Genomic DNA, 17,256 nt, shown 5'->3' with positions numbered 1-17,256 from the left:
AGACTTCAAATTATGTTTTGGGCAAAAGCATAAATACCACCCTTTTTGGTAGCTTTAGTGTGGTGAGTCCACGGGACTTATAAATTTTATTAACTCATCATTTCCTCTCTAGGTCACAGTCAGTGGGATTATGCCACAGATTGGTAGGTGATATAGATTCAGATGAGCAGATGTTTAACTATAATGGAAGAAATTATTATGGTTGATGCAGAGTATCAAGGCATATTTTTTATCGTAAAACAAAAACCTTGGGTTACTTATATTTAACAGATAGAATAGTAGGGAAAAAGAAGAAAAATGTACATTAGGACAGTGAAACAAAAAATAGATTTCTGCAGTGACCAATGCTGTTACTCATCTCACTGTTCCTTTGGGGTTAAGGGTGACTTCCTCTATGAATGTCTTGTTTATGTGAACATAAATGGGGCCTATCTGGCTACATATTTCCCAGAGAAAGGGGTGGGCCTGTGTGTGTCATTTCTTCTGATCCTATTTTTACTCTCTTTACAGTTGAAAGATTGAAAAATACTGTATTTCTTGCTGCACTATTTTTATTTTTATCTTTCTTTTTCATTATTAGGAAGGCTAATCCTGGGTGTGTTGAGCACTGGGCATCTGTTTCGAGCTTTCAGAATGACTGTGATGGTGGGGCTGAGAGGCGTTGCCCTGTGTTGTTCTGCTCCCATATTTGCCTGGATGATTGGTGAGTGTGGGCCTTCTATCTCAGCTCCCAAATATTACCAAGGAGCTCTAGGTAATAGCCCACAACCACTGGGAATAAATCTCCCTTGTAAGACTCTGCTCTCCTAGCTTCTACATTTACCGCTTTTCAGTCTGTTTTCCACACAACAGCCAGGTGATCCTTTTTTGTAAAATAAGAGTCAGATCTAGTCACTCTTCTTTCTACCAAAAACTCTCCAATGGCTTTCCAGCACACTGAGAAAGTATCCACCCACCTTACAAAACCAGCCCCTGGCTATTTCTCCAACGTCATTGGGTAGCACTCACCCCTTACCCTTCCTGAGCCTCTGGTCTCCTTTTCTCCAGTATGCCAACCTCACTCTCCACTTGGCCTGCCCTGTATTTTTCATCTGGCGGCTCTTCCCCAGATACCTCTTGGCTCGCTCTCACATTGCACTCAGGGCCCCACTCAAATGCCCTTCCTCAGAAAGGGCTTCCCTCACTGCCTCCTTTCAAATAGCACCTTGGACAGGATGCAACATCTTACCTTGCTTCATTTTTCTTCATACCTCTTATCACTACCAGGCTGGGTCAGGTGGGTCTTGTTGCCCATGGCAAAGACATTAGAGGGGTTTGAGTGAAGTTACCTGCTCAACTTACCCGCTTATAACTTCATCTGAGTTATGGTTTGAAAAGCCCATGTTGGCTATTTTACCGAACTACTAGAAGGAGTAGGGTGGGAATTAGAAGCTATTACATTAATTCAAGTGAGGGATGATGGTGGCTTGGACCAAGGTGGAGGAGGTGGAAAAAGGTCAGATTCTAGATGAAATTGGAAGCTAGAATTGACATTCAGTGTGTACTTTGCTCACGGAAAAGCATTAGAGAGAAACATATTTGTGAGTGCCAGCAACTTGCCTGATCCATATGGCCATGTGGGTCTGTGGGCCTCTTCAGAATGAAGCTTATTAATAGCTCCTCGTAGGCTCTTTCTCCACCCATGATGATTCTGCTCCCATCTGAATGTTTTTCACTTGCATATATTTCTGTGGGATTAAAATAAGCTAAGTGTTTATGTTTATTTCACTGGGAGTTACATGTTTCAATTAGAAAGCTCACCAATAAACCCCTTTTTGTTGCTTCTTCAAAGAATTACAGACTTTATGTAGGTAGATTTGATCAAAAAGGTGCTTACTCTCCAGCTTTGCATTCTCAGTTGTTACCCCCACCTCTGTTTAAGAAAAAAAGAGTAATAACCAGTAGCCATGTGGACTCTATCATAAAGTTTAGAAAGGAGAGGAGGCTCAATGATCATTTCTATTTTAAAAAATCTTCTTTGAAATATTATAATTATCATGCATTTACTATGCACTGGATTTAGGGATTTTTATTTTAATGACTTTATGGAGATACTTAATCTCACAGAGCTAGAATACTAATTACCCTACTGTGTTGCAGTAGGAAAAACAGCAAATTACTCAAATTGTAATTATGATATTCAGTTTTAAACAAGTGTATAATAATTGACTTTGTGTGCAATAATTGATTTGTCATTTAAGCAGTAATTTTTTATGCAAATAGAGTACTTTATATGTGTGAACCAGTTATTATAAAATTAATTACTGAATATAATATCTTGCAGAACTGACTATCAAGAGTTCCTCTAGCTGGCTTATCCATTCATGCAAAATCTGGGTTTTTAATGTACAGTGATGAGCTTTATAACCAAAGGAGACTAAACCACATTCTGCATGACTGCTAAATGTGCTTTTCATTGCAATTATCCTTTTCAAGTGCTTTATAAACACTTTTCCTCAAGGCTCTCCAATAATGAATTTTCACAATAACCCTAAAAGCTAGTTAAGCATTTTAAATCTTCCACATTTTGGAGATGTGGAAATTTATTCTATGGTTATATAGTAAATATTTGGACGATGTTCACTTTGTAGTATCACTAATTATATTTGGTGACCTGGATTCCCCTCTATGAAGGACAGTTTTTATTTTCTTGGTATTTTTTTTCTCTTAGAGAAATCAGAGACAGTTGAGGGTAGTGAATGGGGCTGTTATTGAGGCACAGACTCAAGGGAGAAAGGAATCCAGAAGACCCATGAATATTTGTGCAGATCAACACAGCACATGGCTTCACATGGGCATCATAGCACAGCCATGATGTCACTCCAGAAACTTCTGAGACATTCTTTACATTTCCCAGGAAACTCCTCAGGTCTTTCAGTCAACTTAAACTGGATATTTGTTTGAAGCCATTTGACATCATTTTCTCCCAGTTCTCATGCTTGGCCCTCAACTTGCCACTAGGAGAAGTTGAGCAGTCACTTCTTTTAAAGCAATTTTTGAAGCCAAAGATGGCTCATAATTGAGGCTCTAGAGCCTAATTAACTGCAATTACACATTGTTTTGGCTTTCAGATCTATTTACCTTCCCTAATACTACCAAGAATTTAATGTTGTCTTTGTATGGTTTAGCTTCTCACAGTTAGCAGGGATGCTTCATAAGGCAGGATTTTGGCTGTTTGGTTATGAGTATCCCCAACATCTAGAACAGTGTCTGTCATACAGTAGGTGCTTAATAAATATTTGCTGAACAAATAAGTAGTTACAGTACATTGTCTTTTTAAAATTTTATTAACTAAAACTGCTATTGGTATTACAAATAATGAGAAATTTTATGTTCAGTGGGTTTCCTTTTAATGCTGATACTAAAAATCTAGAGTATATTATAGGAAAAGGAATTAAAATTGACTTTCTTCTGAATATTTTTCAAGATCATATATAAAGTCATCTTTAAAAGTTATTAAATTATGGTGAGCACATTATAAGAATTTCTCATCAAAAGAAGTTACACTGAAGACAGTATTACAAAGTGGTTGGTAGTAAGTAGGGTAAAAATGATTTAGGTTCCAATCCCAGTTCTACCATTTACTGACTTTTCATGTTTTCCCTGATCCTCAGCCTTGCTCTGCTACCAACTCTCTTACAAGGCAAGTTTTTCTGCACCTGTTAACTCGTCTCCACTGAGAGATCAACTGGTAGTCCTCTCAGTCTCCTCATCTGTAAAACGGGCATAGCAATGCCCCAGAGCCGCTTAGTGTAATTAGTTTCAGTTGCATAGTCAAACACCATCATATATTTCTAGGTACATGACTAGCACTAAATAAATACTGGGTATTATTAGTAAGTAGACATGAATACCACATATTGGACCCATGTCTAATCTTTATAAACGAGGTCACTTTCCATATATGATTCTGATTCTCAAATAGAGATTATTGAAATCATCACATCAACATTCTAAATGTAAGAAAAAGTTTGGGAAAGGTATTTATTGAGGAAAAAAGAAATCTGAAATTCAATGAATATGAATTGTTTTTCCTCATATATGTTAATTTTAGGCCAAGGACCCTACAGGTTGTTGAATTTAGATACTTTTGGGGGACATTTCCCAGTAGAAGTAATAGATTTCTTTTCTTGTTTTTCTTTAACTCATATAAAATAAATTGCTCCTAAATCTAGTCAACGGGACTGAGCCTTCCCTGGATATTATTGACATTCTTTGTTTGTGACCTTTGTCCAAAAACTATAAAATGTAAAATTATAACTTTCTTCCTATCAAAAATTCTGCCTATGTGGCGGGTATGTGTGGGGTGGTGGGTTGAATTGGGAGACTGGGATTGACATGTATACACTAATACATATAAAATAGATAACTAATAAAAACCTGGTGTACAAAAAAATAAATAAAATGAAATTCAAAAATTCTGCCTATGGAACATAGGACATAGAAATATGGTAGCTTATGGGAAAAATTGTGAAGCAGATGAAATTTAGACTTGAGAGTCTTCTCTTTTCTAATCAGCCCATGCTGGTGTCTTTCACTGAAACCTGGTGCCCACCATGCCAAATTCATATACTGTTATCAGTTAATCCCCACTGAGGTGTTGGCTAACAATCACTCAAGGAGTTGTTCTCCAATGCAGTATTTGTGTGTAGCAGGGACTGTTGAATGCTCAAAAACAAAATCAAGACCCAAATAAATAAATCGGTAATTGTGTGCTTATAGGCCTCTGACAAACAATAGGGAAGATGATGGCAGTGTGGGAGTGTGGCAAGATTGCCACTTCAAGGTGCCCTTAAACATCCCTCGTAGTTAGCTTTCAAATAATAATGAATATTGCCTTGTAGTTTCCCGTCTCTCTTTCGACATGCAATATTTCATGTGATCTCACACTCTTCCAGTGTAGTAATTAGGGAAATGTTATTCTCCTTATCTAACAAATAAAGAGTCTAAAATATAATGGAATTAAACTATTTTCTCAAATTTACCTATTTGAGAAAATGACTGATTTTGTAAAGTCTGTAAGCTTTTTACTCTACATTCTTGTAGCCATCATTGACCCTTTTCTTTTTATCATAATCTTACAAGACCTACCATGAAAATATTGCCAGAACTCAAACATATAGTTTGAGTTCTGCTAACACCCTAATCTAAGTCACCATCATTTTTCATCCAAATTGTGCACTAGCTCGCTAACTGGCTTTCTGGCTTCTGCCATTATCCCTTATTCTCCACAAATCAGCCCAAAGGATTCTTGAAAAAAATAAGTCAGGTCATGCCACTGATTTACTCAACAGCTTCCAATGGCTTCCCATCTAACTCAGAGTAAAAACCAATGTCCGTATAATGATTTTCAAGTCCTGGGGTGCTCCATGTGGTTGATAGGCTCTACACTGCATATGAGCGCCCCAGACTGAAGCACCTAATAGAAGCTGAAATCCACTCATCAAACCATGTGTTCTGGCGTTGACTAATGTGTACCTTTTTCTAAGTCTCATAGAGTTGCCATATGGGCCAGCAGAAGCCTTTCACCTAAATCTCCAAGACCTTATTAGTCATCGTGGACGTCCACTCCATGCTCAGCCAGTGCCAATCACTCCTGCCCAGCCACATTGACCTCCTTGCTCTTTCCTGAACATACTAATAACCAGGCATCATATGAGCAGTGTCCTTTGATTATACACATATAGGGGAGAATTTGGTGGAAAGTTTTATGGCTTTATCAAGATTGCCACTTCCTGAGACCCATATGCGACATTTATATCTTGTTGACAGAAGATAGATCAATTTCCATAAATACCCTACGAATATAGTTTCTAGAGGGAAAGGAACCTGTAGGAGTACCTGTCCAGATAAACTAAAGTGGCCCCAACAAAGGCCCAGTGACAGGAAAGGCAACGCAGCCACTGAAACAAAATGATCTTGAGATTAATGAGGAGGACTTACTACAGTACAGTCTTCAAGACAGCCACTTTGGCATGGTGTGGTATTCAGGGAAAAAAAGTACTGAGCAAGTGAATGTCACGTGAGACAACTGATAACCCTTGGAGCCCAAGCACACCATTATGACCCTTGCAAGAACTTGAGTCAGTTAGCAAGAAGACTGATGCAGAATGAATAGAGTCCACCTTGCTGTGCAAGAATCAGCTCCAACAGCAGCACCATGTGGCAGCAATGTGCAATCACATTAGTAGGCTAATTAGATCTTCATGTAGCTATGGGAAGTATCCCGAAATAGGAAATAAACCCCTTTGTCTTGAACAAAGTACAAAGAACCTACTATTTGAAAGAGTCTCAAAGACTTATACCTGGACCTTACTAGTGAGCTCTGTTAGGGACTTTGCTACTCAGACCATTGTTTAAGAACTTCTTAGACTCCTAAGAGGGAAAAATATAGCACAGACCCAGAAGATATATGTTTTAAAAATAATAAGTGTCTATATACAAATGTATACACATGTATATATAATTATATATAATAAACTAAAAGAAGTACATCTACATCTGCTTCTTGGTATAAAAAGTAACAAATTTTCTTAAGATTGTGGAGCGTGCATATGTGATCACATATTTTTCAAGGGCTTCATGGTCTACTGAAAGCCCTGCTATAACTCCTGTGATACTCACTAAGACACGATGTCCTCTTCCCCTCTGGTTGTTTCTATGTCTCTGCACAGGGAATGAGAGGAAGCAATTTTGAGATTTGATGATTTAAGGCAGGTTTTCCTGGTGTTAGGTGGTGAATAAGAGGACTGTCAAGCATATGATCCTATAGTTAAAGTAGTCAACAAGACCTTTGGAAAAGGCCTGCACAATTTTACTTTCTGAAATGTACCAAATTAACAAATTAAGAATGAAACTTAATTTCCATTGAAACAGATGGAGAGCTCCAACTTCAAATCACAGACCCCAAAGAATACTTTCTGACACAAGATAGCACTGTGAAGGAAGTTTAGTGAACTTACCTAGTTCACAAATTTTAACCATTTCCTACCCAGACTATGTTTACTATCTTCTACCCTAAAATAATCTTATGACTAACCCTGGCCCCAAAACATTATAAGTACCTTTCTCTAATCTTCTGTATATGATTTTCTACTGCGACTTTGTCGAGGTGGTACCTGCCCTTGCTCACCTATTTAATAGACCCAGCTTTGTGAGATCAGTACATATTCCCTGTGGTCTCTGCATGGGGGCTTCGATAAATTATCTTTGGATGGAGTTTGCCCTTTGTCCTAGTTCAGGCTGCTATAACAACAATACAATAGACTGGGAGGCTTAAACAACAAACATTTCTCACAGTTCTGGAGGTTGGAAAGTCCAAGATCAAAGTTGGCAGGTTTGGTGTCTAATGAAGGCGCATTTCCTGGTTCATAGGAACCAGGTCCTCTAACTTTCTTTTCATATGCTGGAAAGAGGGCTAGAGAGCCCCCAAGGTCTCTTTTATAAGAGCTCTAATCCCTCATAACCTAGTTACCTCCTCCTAACACCATTGTATTGGGGGTTAAGATTCCAACAGAGGATTGCAACATAAATGCTGGGGGGACACAAACATTCAGTCCATAACCATAATACCTTTTATATCTAAAGATTCTTGCCTTCCTTAATTTCATAAAATTTGTTTCATTACATTTTTTTAATATTTTCCCTTTTTCTGTTTTCTTTCCAGTTATACTTCAGAGTTGAGTAGTATTATCCTCATAAATGGCATCTTCTCACTACTTGCTCTTATTTTTGTCCATTTTTTACCATTAGTATAATTTTTATCATATTTTCCCTCCATGTTTGGTTTTTTGCAATGTTGATTCCACTCTTTGCGCTTTCTAAAGCATTGAATTTAAAATGTTCTTCAATGCCTTGGAGAAATTTTTTCTCCAAGTGTATGTTTTGACTGTCTGTTGAGTGCCATATTCTCTCTTTACCTTGTGTTTGCAGAATTTTTTTATAGATAGCATACTGATTTTTTTTCTCTTAGTTATTTTTAACATATTCAGTCCTACATGAGTTTCCTACTTCTGCCAAAAGAATCTGAGTGGGAACTTCGACTCTGCTGCATCTTTATCTGCTCTTTTAAAAGTTTTTCCCTTAAAGCTGAAGTTGAAAATTTGAATGTTGAATTTCTTTCTTCTCTGGTAGGATTTTGGATGCCCAAGGAGAGTAGGGTGAAAGCTGGGACCATGAGTACTCTTAGTCTGGGAACTTTGTCCCTGTGTTCTTTGGGCTTGATGTTATGATTTGGCTCCAGCAAGGCAGATTAGCAAGAAGCCAGGTGAAAATTTTAAGCTCCCAGGTCTTTTCTTTGGTAAGTCAGTACATTTTTTATTTCAGTTGATAGTAATCTTCTGTAATTCAAAGTTGGCTGCAGGATGTTGTTTCATATCTTTTCTTTGCCTCTTATAAGCTTTATTTTCAGCATGTGCTTAAGTGTTAGGATGCCAAGTCAATGAAAATGCCACTGGTGATGCTGTTTCTACTTCAGTCCTGGCTGTCATTCCTGTCTGGCAGTAGAGACAGACACCACAGGTACAGTGTTTTCTATCACTGTATTGTCTTCAAAAAACAAGAGCTGTGCACCATTACTGTTTTTTTTTTTTTAATTTATTTATTTTTGGCTGTGTTGGGTCTTTGTTTCTATACGAGGGCTTTCTCTAGTTGCAGCAAGCGGGGGCCACTCTTCATTGCGGTGCACAGGCCTCTCACTATTGCAGACTCTCTTGTTGCAGAGCACAGGCTCCAAACGCGCAGGCTCAGTAGTTGTGGCTCACGGGCCTAGTTGCTCCGCGGCATGTGGGATCTTCCCAGACCAGGGCTCGAACCTGTGTCCCCTGCATTGGCAGGCAGATTCTCAACCACTGCACCACCAGGGAAGCCCCACCATTACTGTTAATTCAGTTAGAGGTCTTCTCTCACAGCCTATTCAAACTATGAGTTGGAATGAGCTGAAAATAAAGCCATTTAGCGTAGTTTGTGTTGCATATCAATATTAGGTCCATTTTATCTGTCTTAAAAGTCATAGTGTTTTCCGTTCCATTTTTCTTTATAAAGGAAACAGTTAGTTTAAGATATAATCTGGTAACCATTTTTAGTTAAATATTTTACTGAAGAAAGGAGCTTATAAGCATCTGTAAGAAAAAGAAATGTGTCACCTATAAAGGGGAAAATGTTACAATCGTCTTTGAATAGTAGATGTTAGTATAAATGGAGCATTTTGTACATTATTTGGAAGGAGAAAAAAGTGTGATTCAATAATTTCTCTACCCAGACAAATTCATGAACATAAAGTTCATGAGTCAAAGCAATAAAATGATACTTAAATATACAAAATTTTATGACATGTGCAACTCAAGCATGCTTCTTAAAAATGGCTGTGTCTTGTATTCCAGACAGTTGAAAGACAAATCAAAATAAAGAACTCATATGGGGAAGTTATGAAAGGATAGGGAAAAAAAATACCTGTTTTGCAAGAGAGATAAAGAGAGAGTGAGTGAGCAAGAATGAGAGAGAGGGAGAGATAGAGAAGAAAACATAAACCAAGTGAATTGTTACTTTTAAAATAGTTTACTATCTTTAATTTTTAAATGGAATTTGCCTGGCAGAGGGAAGATAGCTTGTAAAGTTCTTTGTTCAGGTCAGAAAAGACCAATAGGAGGTACTTAAACAATAAACATTTGCCTATTGAAGGATTACTAGAACCTGCTCTATGATCAGAGTATGAAAAAAAAAATCTTCCTGAAAAGTTTATTTATTCCCCTAAAAACATAGTATCCACTTATAGAATTATAACACTCAATTCATGAAACATCTCCCCAGTGGCAAATGATTGTTTTTATATCTTATAGTAAACAGAAAAGAGCAATGAAATGTGATGTCTCCAGATGCCCTGCTGGCTTTATGCTTGTATAAAGTTCTCATTTGCCTTCTTTGGCAGCTGTATTTCTTTCCTGAGAGACATTGCTCCTGTCAGATTGGCTCAGTTTTTTCCATCCCTCTTGGAAGTGTTAGTGGTACTCACCAGGGGAAAAGAGGACAGACTAGAAAGTTCTCAAGTGTGAAATTGAACTCATAGCCAAACGCTGAAAATACTCTCTTTGTGGCTCAGCGAAAGTTCCATTAACTTTTGTTTATTTCTGGGTAACACAGTATTTCTTCTTGATTATATCCAGCCCCAGCTGTGGAAGTAATAGAAATGTCTTCTGAACCAATTAGTACACGGGAAACTGTTGTACTATAAAAAATGTACAAGCACCTGAACTTGAGAATGTTTTTCTCATCTGTACCTTAAATTATACAAATTCAACCATCCTTATTGAAGATTAGCTTATTTTCTAAGAACTTGTAGAAGCTAGGCCTCAGAACTAATGAACTGAGATTTTGTTACTGTTTTCTCCTACAAAACAAAATTTCCCATGGAATGGCACAGAAATGGCTGTTTGAAGGAACTCTTTTTCATTTACAAAGAGCTTTTTGGGTGTATTTGTGCATTATTTTAAAACCCATGTCCCCCAATACTATTTCTGTTTGCAATCCTGATTTTCAGTACTTAAAACTGATCATAATCTTTGATATGGTGTTTCTAAGATGGAAAAACTATCCTTGTTAGGCAAATCATCTGAGAAAGTGTCTGGCACAGTTTTTGACACATAGTTCATTAGTTTCTTTTAGTTTTAGATTTTTTTCAACTTAAAATATTTTCTCTCCTTGACAAATATTGTGTCTAATGCAGCTACTGTCCCTCTTGAAAACAGATTGTGCTACATCAACAACTCATAAAATAGAGATAGATTATTTCACGTATTAAAGAAAGTTTGGTTTAAGGGCAATGTACAACTGGACAGAGAAAGCTTAACTCTTTCCCAGGCAGTCAGAATTTTCAATAAGTCCCACATAAGCAGTGAAGTATAATATAAATGTTTAGGTATCAAGAAGGATGAAACCTCAGTTAGTGGAAATGAAGTATATAAACCAGTTATGATTAGAGTTGTTCATCTGACCTTTCTGGAGTATGGTCCATTCTCCTGTATGCTGCATGACTTTAATTATAGGATGCCAGGCTCCTATATATACACACCCAACTTTTTGTGCAGAGTGATATATAACACCTAGCACGCTGGTGGCCTTCATTAAATATTAAATAATAATAATGCATATGCCACCTCACTTAAAAAGTAAATGCTGCCTTATTTTAAAAGGTGGTTGCAATGGTAAATGGGAGTGTTTTCTTGATTTCACTTTCAGATTTTTCATCATTAGTATATAGGAATGCCAGAAATTTCTGTACATTAATTTTGTATCCTGCTACTTTACCAAATTCATTGATTAGCTCTAGTAGTTTTCTGGTAGCATCTTTAGGATTCTCTATGTATATGTCATGTCATCTGCAAACAGTGACAGCTTTACTTCTTCTTTTCTGATTTGGATTCCTTTTATTTCCTTTTCTTCTCTGATTGCTGTGGCTAAAACTTCCAAAACTATGTTGAATAAGAGTGGTGAGAGTGGGCAACCTTGTCTTGTTCCTGATCTTAGTGGAAATGCTTTCAGTTTTTCACCATTGAGCACGATGTTGGCTGTGGGTTTGTCACATATAGCCTTTATTATGTTGAGGAAAGTTCCCTCTATGCCTCCTTTCTGCAGGGTTTTTATCATAAATGGGTGTTGAATTTTGTTGAAAGCTTTCTCTGCATCTGTTGAGATGACCATATGGTTTTTCTCCTTCAATTTGTTAATATCGTGTCTACCTAAGGAGACAAAAGACCTGTATGCAGAAAATTGTAAGACACTGATGAAAGAAATTAAAGATGATACAAATAGATGGAGAGATATACCATGTTCTTGGATTGGAAGAATCAACATTCTGAAAATAACTCTACTACCCAAAGCAATCTACAGATTCAATGCAATCCCTATCAAACTACCACTGGCATTTTTCACAGAACTAGAACAAAAAAATTTCACAATTTGTATGGAAACACAAAAGACCCCGAATAGCCAAAGCAATCTTGAGAACGAAAAACGGAGCTGGAGGAATCAGGCTCCCTGACTTTAGACTATACTACGAAGCTTCAGTTATCAAGACAGTATGGTACTGGCACAAAAACAGAAAGATAGATAAATGAAACAGGATAGAAAGCCCAGAGATAAACCCATGCATATATGGTCACCTTATCTTTGATAAAGGAGGCAGGAATGTACAGTGGAGAAAGGCCAGCCTCTTCAATAAGTGGTGCTGGGAAAACTGGACAGGTACATGTAAAAGTGTGAGATTAGATCACTCCCTAACAACATACACAAAAATAAGCTCAAAATGGATTAAAGACCTAAATGTAAGGCCAGAAACCACCAAACTGTTAGAGGAAAACATAGGCAGAACACTCTATGACATAAATCACAGCAAGATCCTTTTTGACCCACCTCGTAGAGAAATGGAAATAAAAACAAAAATAAACAAATGAGATCTAATGAAACTTCAAAGCTTTTGCACAGCAAAGGAAACCATAAACAAGACCAAAAGACAACCCTCAGAATGGGAGAAAATATTTGCAAATGAAGCAACTGACAAAGGATTAATCTCCAAAATTTATAAGCTAATTTATGAGCTCATACAGCTCAATAACAAAAAAACAAACAACCCAATGCAAAAATGGGCAGAAGACCTAAATAGACATTTCTCCAAAGAAGATATACAGTCTGCCAACAAACACATGAAAGAATGCTCAACATCATTAAATCATTAGAGAAATGCAAGTCAAAACTACAATGAGATATCATCTCACACCAGTCAGAATGGCCATCATCAAAAAATCTATAAACAATAAATGCTGGATAGGGTGTGGAGAAAAGGGAACACTCTTGCACTGCTGGTGGGAATGTGAATTGGTTCAGCCACTATGGAGAACAGTATGGAGCTTCCTTAAAAAACTACAAATAGAACTACCATACGACCCAGCAATCCCACTACTGGGCATATACCCTGAGAAAACCATAATTCAAAAAGAGTCATGTACCAAAATGTTCATTGCAGCTCTATTTACAATAGCCAGGACATGGAAACAACCTAAGTGCCCATCATCGGATGAATGGATAAAGAAGATGTGGCACATATATACAATGGAATATTACTCAGCCATGAAAAGAAATGAAATTGAGCTATTTGTAATGAGATGGATGGACCTAGAGTCTGTCATACAGAGTGAAGTAAGTCAGAAAGAGAAAGACAAATATCGTATGCTAACACATATATATGGAATTTAAGGAAAAAAAATGTCATGAAGAACCTAGGGGTAAGACAGGAATAAAGACACAGACCTACTAGAGAATGGACTTTAGGATATGGGGAAGGGGAAGGGTAAGCTGTGACAAAGTGAGAGAGTGGCATGGACATATATACACTACCAAACGTAAAATAGGTAGCTAGTGGGAAACAGCCGCATAACACAGGGAGATCAGCTCAGTGCTTTGTGACCACCTAGAGGGGTGGGATAGGGAGGGTGGGAGGGAGGGAGACGCAAGAGGGAAGAGATATGGGAACATATGTATATGTATAACTGATTCACTTTGTTATAAAGCAGAAACTAACACACCATTGTAAAGCAATTATACTCCAATAAAGATGTAAAAAAGATAAAAATAAATAAAACGTCATAAGTTTTCATCTGTGTAAGGGACTATACCCTGAATTTTTAGTGCTACTTTTAAATGATTATGGTGCTAGTTTTATAAGTGAGCTAAATTGCCCAGGTTTTCAGTGTCCCATCAGAGCAGTGGTGGAAAAGCAACGTTGCCTATTCAGCATCAGTGTCACAAGGGGAATTTATGCAGGTGAGGCTCTTGGGATAGAGTCTTCTACAGGTGATGATATGATGGCTCATTCTTATTTTTCTCCTGAGGTTGATGACGTCAGAAGACGTATAGATTGATTTGATCACCTTCCTTTTCTCCCTCTGTGGTGTCCAGCATGAAAAAATTAAAACTAAAAAAGTGACCTCACTCTATAGAAAGAGATGATCCAGCTATATTTCAATTGGCTCTACAGCAGCCTTCAGTAGTCAGAGGCCACTCAGGCACACATCTCATCACAGATGTCTCAAACTTCTTATTTTTCCTTTATTGTTAAGGACACATTCATACAGGTCATACCCCCTTGTATGCAATTCTTGGTGTCTTAGCTTTAACCTCACACTTTCTCTCCCTCTTAAGAAAGTAGATATCATAACCCTAGTGGGGTGTTGACTCAGCATCACCACTACTCCCTTCCGACACTGGGGACTTGTTTCCCACATCCCCTTTCCTGTCTGGTTTCAGGCTAGCTTGCTGAAGAAATGTACTTGTGGAAGGTTTGGGAGGCAAAGGGAGAAAGGAAAGAGAAAACCATTATCCTGGGAAGCCACCAGATGAAGCAGCATCAGAGACTTTCCCACCAGCTCCCGCTTTGCAGGCCAGGTGGCCAGACGCGACATATTCTTGGACTGACCACAAGCCCAACTTTCCCAGCCATTCCAGGGCTTTGAAATCACTAGTGATTGTTTCTTTGTTCCAGTGCCTACAACTGTCCAGTTCCTGCCACATTTGTATAAACCTTAATTTCTATATTGAATCCTTTATTCCTAGAATAATTGCAGGGGCTCTGTTTTTCTGACTAAACTCTGACCAAACCCAGAGAGAGCCATATTATAGGTATAACCTTGTATCTCCTCTGATTTAAGAAGAAAACTAAATTATTCAATTAAGTTTTAGCACTTTATTATTAGTAACAATACATGTGGTACATTCCATGAAAGAATATGGAAAACCTATGTGTTTTGACATTACAGTTAAAAATTATTCCTCTATTATTATTGTTATTATCACTCCTCTGTCATATATTAGCTATTGTAGTCCCCTCTTATTTGTGGTTTCTCTTTCTGCAGTTTCAGTTACCAGGTTTGGTCAACCAAGGTCTGAAAATATTGAATGGAAAGTACCAGAAATAAATGATTCATAAGTTTTAAGTTGTGTGCTGTTCTTAGTAGTGTGATGATATCTCGCACTGTCCTTATCCATCCCACCCAGACAAGAATCACCCCTTTATCCAGTATATCCTGCCTGTTGGTCACTTAGTAGCCATCTTGGTTATCGGATGGACTGTCACACAAATCCTCCTCAGGGGATACACTGCATACTCCTTAGTTCTCCACTTATTTTTGGTATCCAAGTACTTGTGTTCAAGTCATCATTATTTTACAAAATAATGGCCTCAAGAGTAGTGATGCTGGCAATTCAAATAAGCCGAGGAGAAGCCATAGTAAAGTGCTTCCTCTAAGTGAAAAGGTGAAAGTTCTAACCTTAATAAGAAAAGAAAAAAAAATTGTTTGCGGAGGTTGCTAAGATCTACTGTAAGAATGAATTTTCTTGGGACTTCCCTGGTGGTCCAGTGGTAAAGAATCTGCTTTAATATGCAGGGAACGCAGATTCGATCCCTGGTCAGGGAACTAAGATCCCACATGCCATGGAGCAACTAAGCCTGCGTGCCACAACTACTGATCTCGTGTGCCTCAACTAGAGCCCGTGTGCCATAAACTACAGAGCCCACGCGCCCTGGATCCTGCATGCCACAACTAGAGAAGAGGAAACCTGCACGCCAGAACTAGAGAGAAGCCTGAGCATCTCAATGAAAGATCCCGCATGCCTCAACAAAGGTCCCACATGCCACAACTAAGACCTGACATGGCCAAAAATAAATAAATAAAATTAAAATAAAAAAGAATCTTCTATCCATGAAATTGTGAAGAAGGGAAGAGAAATTCATGCTAGTTTTGCTGTCACACCTGAAAATGCAAAAGTTATAGCCACAATGCGTGATGAGTACTTAGTTAAGATGGAAATAGCCTTAAATTTGTACACTCAAATATTTTGAGAGAGAGACCACATTCACACAACTTTTATTACAGTATATTATATTTTTTTCTATTTTATTATTAGTTATTGTTGTTAATCTCTTACTGTGCCTAATTTATAAATAAACTTGATCATAGGTATGTATAGGAAAATACACAGTAAAATATGGTTGGGTGCTATCTGCTGTTTCAGGCATCCACTGGGGGTCTTGGAATGTATCCCCTGCAGGTAAGTGGGACCACTATACTGTACTGTACTTAAATTCTATCTAGTAAAGCAGTAGTGTGAGAGGATGCCTATTGTTCACTTAAGCGATACTATGTGTATATGCACACTCGCATGCTGGCGCACACACAGACACACGTTATGCTCATTATACAAATCCCTAGTCAGGGGCCAGCCACACTGCTCACTTCTTAATTCTCTGTTTATTTTTGGTAACCTGAAAGCTGACACGGTGACCTGCCCTCTCTCTTGTCTGGCCAGTTACAAATAAGCAATACCCTTGCCCTCCCATCATCACTTTGTATTAATTCTTCCTCTTTTCTGTCAGGAGCCTGCTGAGTGAAAAGTGATTGTTGATATTCTACCAAGCGGTGGAACAAATATGGGCTTTGAGTGGAAAAACCTGTATTTGAATCCATTCCTTTCTGGTTACTAAACACAGAGTAATGCAAAGCCCCAGCAATGTGTCTACCACGTCAGGTATTCAACACATGTTAGTTTACTAGACAAGAGTTGGCCCCTCTATGCTTTGGTTTCCTCAGTGGTAAAAGGAAGCACTAGTGATCTTAACCCACAGGGGTTGTGAGACTAAATGAGGTTATGCTTAGCACAGGGCACAGCGTAATGAGAAGCTAGTCAGTGGTGTCTGCTTCTGTTGTTCTTGTTAATACCTCACCAGAGATATAGTATATGAAACTCTCAAATGCAACTCTCTTTTTAAAACCAATCCCAAGGTAGATCTGCCTTTCTTAAAATTACATTGTGTATCTAGAAAACACTCCTTTGCTCCTAGAGTCACCCTTGCCACTCTGTAGAGGCCTCAGTGTTCAACCTTGCTGACTTGTTATTCCAGCTGTTAAGGCTTTTTTATTTTTTTATTCACCGCATGTCGGTGATGGTGAGTTTTATGTGTCCACTTGGCTAGTTTTTCAATCAGACACTAATCTAGTTGTTCCCTGAAGGTATTTCTGTAGAGATGATTCATATCTTTAAATAGTTGACTTTAGGTAAAGGAGGTTATCCTGATCCTTTAATAACAAATAACTAGGGCTTCCTTGGTGGCGCAGTGGTTGGGAATCCACCTGCCAGTGCAGGGGACATGGGTTCGAGCCCTGGTCCGGGAGG

At 38.1% G+C, this 17,256-nt stretch overlaps 1 long non-coding RNA gene across 1 annotated transcript in view; it reads left to right on the top strand.

Moving 5' to 3' along the window:
* LOC137226455 (uncharacterized) overlaps positions 1-17,256 on the top strand; it is an 854,565-nt gene that overhangs the window by 461,790 nt on the left and 375,519 nt on the right. The window lies entirely within an intron of this gene.

Source organism: Pseudorca crassidens, chromosome 6 (assembly GCF_039906515.1).
Source record: "Pseudorca crassidens isolate mPseCra1 chromosome 6, mPseCra1.hap1, whole genome shotgun sequence".
NCBI lineage: Eukaryota > Metazoa > Chordata > Mammalia > Artiodactyla > Delphinidae > Pseudorca > Pseudorca crassidens.
This window is presented reverse-complemented; position numbering and strand designations above follow the sequence as displayed.